Source organism: Prinia subflava, chromosome 7 (genome assembly GCF_021018805.1).
Source record: "Prinia subflava isolate CZ2003 ecotype Zambia chromosome 7, Cam_Psub_1.2, whole genome shotgun sequence".
NCBI lineage: Eukaryota > Metazoa > Chordata > Aves > Passeriformes > Cisticolidae > Prinia > Prinia subflava.
This window is the reverse complement of record NC_086253.1, coordinates 27,918,349-27,924,419: the sequence shown is the minus strand read 5'-3', so window position 1 is coordinate 27,924,419 and position 6,071 is coordinate 27,918,349. Positions and strand designations below refer to the sequence as shown.

Genomic DNA, 6,071 nt, shown 5'->3' with positions numbered 1-6,071 from the left:
GGAGTGAGGCGCGGCGCGGTCGAACCGAAAGTGACGTCAGCATTTTCGAGTGACGTCACGGCAGAGGCACTGGGGAGGTTATGTCTTTTAGGGGGCAAATGAGTCCACAAAAGAAATGCAGGTAAACCGGTTCTTGAAAGATGCATACAGTGTCACACAATCTCAATTTTGAATTGCAATGTCCAGCTCTGACTGCATGCTGTAATTCCATTTGGCCACAGCATCAGAACTAACGTCGCTTTATCAAATCAGCAAGGTTGGAAGAGACCTTGAAGATCATCAAGTCCAACCATCCACCCAGCACTATCACTGCAACCCCTAAACCCCTAAACCTTATCACCCAGTACCAGATCCAGACACCTTTGGTCCACCTCCAGGGATGGTGACTCCACCACCCCAGGCAACCCATCCCAAAGCCTGACAACACTAACAGTGAAAAAGAAATTCTAATATCTAATCTAAATCTGCCCTGTCTCAGCTTTAGGCCGTCTCCTCCTGTCCTCTCACTGCAGGCACAGCAGGAGAGACCAAACCCCTCCCCAGTACAGCCTCCCTTCAGGGGATTGTCGAGGGCAATGAGGTCCCTCCTGAGCCTTCTCCAGGGTACACAAACCCAGCTCCCTCAGCTGTTCCTCACTGGATGTGTTTTCTACACCTTTCATGAGCCTTGTTGCCCTTCACTGGACTCACTCCAGCACCTCAATTTCCCTTTGAAAGTGAGGGGCCCAGAACTGAACGCAGTACTGGAGGTGAGGCCTCACCAGTGCCCAGTACTGGGGACAATCCCTGCCCTGCTCCTGCTGGCCACACCATTGCTGACACAGGCAGGATGCCATCGGCCTTCTTGGCCACCTGGGCACACACTGGCTCGTGTTCAGCTCATATTTATAATCTGTGAACAGCATTCAGATTTTTGCTTTGCTCCTAGGTAGAAGAATCTGGAGTAATTGACAGTCTTTGATGTCAGTGATAATCCAGATGGGAAAATTATGCTGGGACTAGATTTAGGATTTGGCATCTAACCATGAGAATTGATGTTTAAATTGGCTATAGCTACTTGTAGCCACTGATGAATTCTGTGAAAACTGGAACTACCTTTGTTGTGACAGAGGTTCTGCACATGATCAATCAACTTACCTAATTTTTAGCATTGTTAATGTAGTGGAATGCAGAGTTAAGGATAGACTGAAATCATTCCAGATTATTTGAATTGTATATGATTTATTCACTTGAGTGTGTAGCTGATAAAATGTATTTGTGAGGCCATAACCAATAAAGAGCAATAGAAAACATCCTTTCCAAGGGGATTGTTTGTGGGAATACATAGGACAGAGAGTAAAACAGACCTAATTAGCATAGCTGGTTTGATGACCAAGATACCATGGCAGGAACAAACAGATCTTTGAAGATTACAGAAAATGGGATTAAACCTATTTATGGAAAGAGATTTAATCAAACTTCTGCAAGCAGAAGATGTAAAATGTATGAATTGTCTGTATGATCTTTAACCTGATTATTGTAGTGGAAAGTTATTAACCTTCCTGAAATATAAGCTATATAAATATAATGTATATTATGTATAAATATAATGTATTTATATTATGTATAAATATAATGTATATAAGCTTTTGGGAAAACTGAGTAAAATCGAATTCTGATCAGTCTTCCTGTCTCTCTATCAATAGTCAATAATTGTTCTAAATTGCCAGTTTGTGGATTTTCAACATGTGATCCTGTAATTCCTGTATCATATTTCCACTTGATCAAAAGTATTAATTGGGATGAGCTCAGTTGATTACAGCATGGTGCTTACATCACCAACACTGTGGTTTTGAGCCCCATATGGTCAATCCACTTAAGAGCTGGATATGATAATTCTTGCATGTCCCTTCTCAGAATATTCTGTAATTAAATATGACTGACCAATTAAGTCTTACTGAATGTACTTTTATTTTCTGACTTACAAAACAACATGCTGTATAATTCTATAATATATCATTCATGAGGGCCATGGTTAAAATAGAAGTTATAGTTTGGTAATTTCTCAATTCAGCCACAAAATGTAACTGTCTCTGTCTAGATCTATAAAGACTGGACAAGGCAGCCATAAAATACTGGACAAGATTTCATAAAGCTGTTGTCATTAGGCAGAACCCTCTAGTCTTTTAGTTTTAATTATGGTAAAAGAAAAAAACCCCACACCAAAATGCACATTTTACTGCTAAAATGTGTTTACACATTTAGACTGACACAAGATCATCTGCCAAGATGCACAGTGCCATCCTCTCCCCTCCACCTTCAGCTTTCCACAGATGCTCTTTAGAAAGGGTGTTTGATCTTCCAATACTGACTTTAAGCCATGACAAAATATTCTTAAATTACATATTAAAATTGCATAATACAATCACTCACTTTACTAGAAAAGGATTTATGTGCTGAGAGTGACTGAAAGTATTGGGAAATAAGTAGATGACAGCGAAAGCAATATAGGCTTGTGTTGGAAAGAGGTACGTTAGTATATGTATAACTCCAAAACACAAAGGAGAAGTAGTATGAGAAATAACCTAGAAGGCACAGTCCAGAACAGGCTCCCTACTCTGTTTCACTTCCAAAACTTTAAAAAAAAATCTGCACTGATCTGTATTTGCTTAATTTAGGATGCAAGAAAAGATTAGTTATCCATGAAAAATAAACTTACAGGAGAGGAGTATTTCCACTCTAAATAAGTAAAATTTAAATAAATTACATTGTCATAGGTTTCCCTGTATTCTTAATTCTGATGTTTGTTTAAGTCTTTAAAAAATATGTATATAAAAAAATCACCTGTCTTTTATGATATCCTTTGTTCCCTTTCTGCCTGTTATGTGAGCATGAATTTCTGTTTGCTTACGATCACTCTTCTCCATTTTCAGGCTGCCATGTATTTTCCTCTCTCTGGAACAGACTCGGCTATTAGCTATTGCTGTCTTCTGAAGAAAAACTGCATTCCATCATGTAGTTGAAACCTTTTATAGGAATGCTACAGATGCATTCGTGTTCATCCTTTACTCCCATAAGTTTCTTCCTATTCAAATTTTGTAGAATTCTTCCAGGAGAATTAGACAAATCCCCAGATACTTTATTTCAAACTACATTCCATTTATCTAAGGTCAGGAAATGTGATGTAGGAAATAATTCCACATTAACTGAAAGATGGGCTATTTAGCCTGTTGGGTCTTTCCCATTCATAATTTAGCATATTCTCTGTGTCCTGTAGTGCAGCTGTGCTATGCTCACCACAAAGTGACAGTGTCCCTCAGACTTCCCATAGCACAATCAAGCAATTACAGTGTCTGGGTAGTTGACATCTTACAGAGAACTATGTGAAAATAAGGAGTCCCTAGATTAGGTCCACAAAGATCTTTTAAAGTACTCTTTCTTTTGATGGTAACTGAAATAATTGACATGCACAATGTCCCTGGTTTTTCCATTCTTTTTACACAGTCTGACTGCTCAGTTAAGAATGTCTGAAATACTACATTATCAGACAGAAGAAATGCCAGAGAGATTTTAATTGCATATTCTTCCACATAAAATGCACGTTTGTGTCTTCCAATATAGTTCATTACATGTTTATATAATACAAGAATAAAAACGTATAAACTACCGATAAAAGGCAATTAAATACAGTTGAATGTTATAGTGACTTTTTAGCTATCATCAGTTTCTAAAATGATACAGAATTATTGGGCAAGAATTCAGTATACATGTACTTTATTTCAAAATAATGCTCAAAGTGCTTTTTTAGGGTTCTATGTTTATTACAATTACACCATGAATTATGAAAGCTTTTCCACCCAGAAAACATTTCCTTGTGCCTATTAAGCAAAGAATTTGTAAATATTGTGGACAACATTGTGACCTCAACAATCAATGCAGAATTCAAACAAGACAATTTATCATAGCTAGCAGTAGCATGAATTATACTTTCTATATAAAATGGTTTTGTGGAACCTGGATGTTGGGTAAATACGTTTTGCAGCTAATAATCAAATGTCACAAGACATCAACTTGCACTGGATTATCCCAAAGGCATTCTCAAAAGAACAACTGTATTGTGCAAACAATCAGCAAAATTACAATCCTTCTCTCTATCAGTATTTAGGTGGCAAATTTAAGACCTACGTCCTTACAAATGCCAATGGATTTGTGTTACCCACAAAAACTGCCCTCACAGCTGTCTTACAATAATAATTACTAAGATCTGTGTTAGAACCAATGTAATTTGCAATATATGCCTGGAATAAATATCTAGCTTCCAAATATTAACTAATCAAACGTGTGGGCTTTCCTGTATACACGCAACAGGACAACACTTAAAAAGTAGAAAGCTGTACATTTTACAGGTTTTCAAATATATTCTCATTTACTTGATGTTATTTTAATTTTGAATCCAAAGTACATTTACACAAATGTTTTCAAAGGTGGGAGTTCACATGAAAGACAAAAGCAAAGTACAGGCACAGTAGAGCACAGTACCCTTGCACAGCTATCCCATTTGGAGATGGCAGGTGCTGAGAGAGGACATGAACGAGCCTCTGATCTACAGGGAGCTGACATTGCTCAGCTCCTGGTCCTTACCCGGTTTAGTCCACAGCCTGCCTTCCTGAACTCTCTTGGCTGCCAAAGGAGAAAGCTAATTTTCTCCTGCAGAACATTCTGACCAGAAGCTTCTCTGCATGGAGCTTCTTTTGGCTGGCTTTTTTTTTTATTTACTATGGGATGAACAGCCAGCTAGCTCAGCTGACTGGCACTGGGCAGGAACAACATGCTTCTTATGACTAACATTATTCCTCTTCAGCTTCTGTTCAACACAGCTGCCACTTATCCTCTGTTTCTACCATAGTATACTGCTGTAACAAGTCCAGCTGTTATGTTCTGTGAGCTGTTCCAAGCCCCCTCAAGTACACTCCACCCCAATGTGATAAGGCAATGTGGCAAGGGCAATGTGACTGTATGTACTAATGTGCCTTTAAGTAGTGCACTGAATATGTTTACACTTAGCTAGAAACTGGTGAAAATAATTATGGGGGGGGTCCCCGGGGAGTGCCCCCCGGAGACCCCCGGGGTCTTTGAGGGGTCGTGGGTGTTCCCGTGCTGGCAGGCAAAGAGACTCAGATGCCGGTGGGATGCTGATGAGGTGAGGGTTTATTCACTGAGGGAGGGGGGAAGGGAAGGGGGGGAAGGGAGGAGAGGGAAAGGGAGCATCAGGAGGCCTCCAGGGGGAGAGGGGCAAAGAGGGCAGAGCCTTCTGCCTTAGCATTCTTATCACAGAGGTTCAAAGGGGCGCGGTAACATTCTCCAGCCAATGAGGTTACAGATACAGGATACTGCAGGGAGGGTACAGACTTGGGATAAACCATACATTTTCCCAGGGGTGAGCCAGAGCAAACCATTTCCATAAAATGCAATCCCACAAGTCACCCTTTTTTTCTTTAAAATGTGAGAAGAGAAATATGACATATGACAATTAACAATTTAAAAAATGAAACAGTAATTACACAGTTTTGCAGCATAAAACCAAATACAATTGCAGTAAGGATTATGTTATACTGTGAACAGTTGATCTGACCTTGTAATTGCAGTAGACGGGTTATGTGAGTTTATATTGCAAGATTTGAAACAAGTTAACAAATTTGTTTGAGCCTTTCCAGCGTGACTGGCCTAATAGTGTCTAGTCTTTTCCAACTGGCTTTTCAGACCACCACAGCCCCCAGTTTAGGCTGAGGCGCTGACCTCTGCTCCCACTCTAGGGACAGGAAAACACGTGGAGTTCCCCGGGCTCCACACACGGCCTCAGATTCTCACCCACGGATCTGAGCCAAATCATTCCTTTCACTTTCCAACTGGTTCAACCGAAAGGACCTACACTCTGCATGCAATTGTTTACATTCGTCCATATGTACCCACTGGGGATTTCTTTCGTCCATACTTGCACCAGAAGTGTCAGAGACCTAACAAAAGACCCCCAGTTTTAGGTCATCAAAAGAAAAACAAAAGAAAAAAACTACAAAAACCGTCAAATACTTTCT

At 39.9% G+C, this 6,071-nt stretch overlaps 1 protein-coding gene across 1 annotated transcript in view; it reads left to right on the top strand.

The window, feature by feature from the left end:
- LOC134552878 (uncharacterized) overlaps window positions 1–6,071 on the top strand; it is a 279,873-nt gene that overhangs the window by 160,901 nt on the left and 112,901 nt on the right. The gene's annotated exons all lie outside the window — the stretch shown is intronic.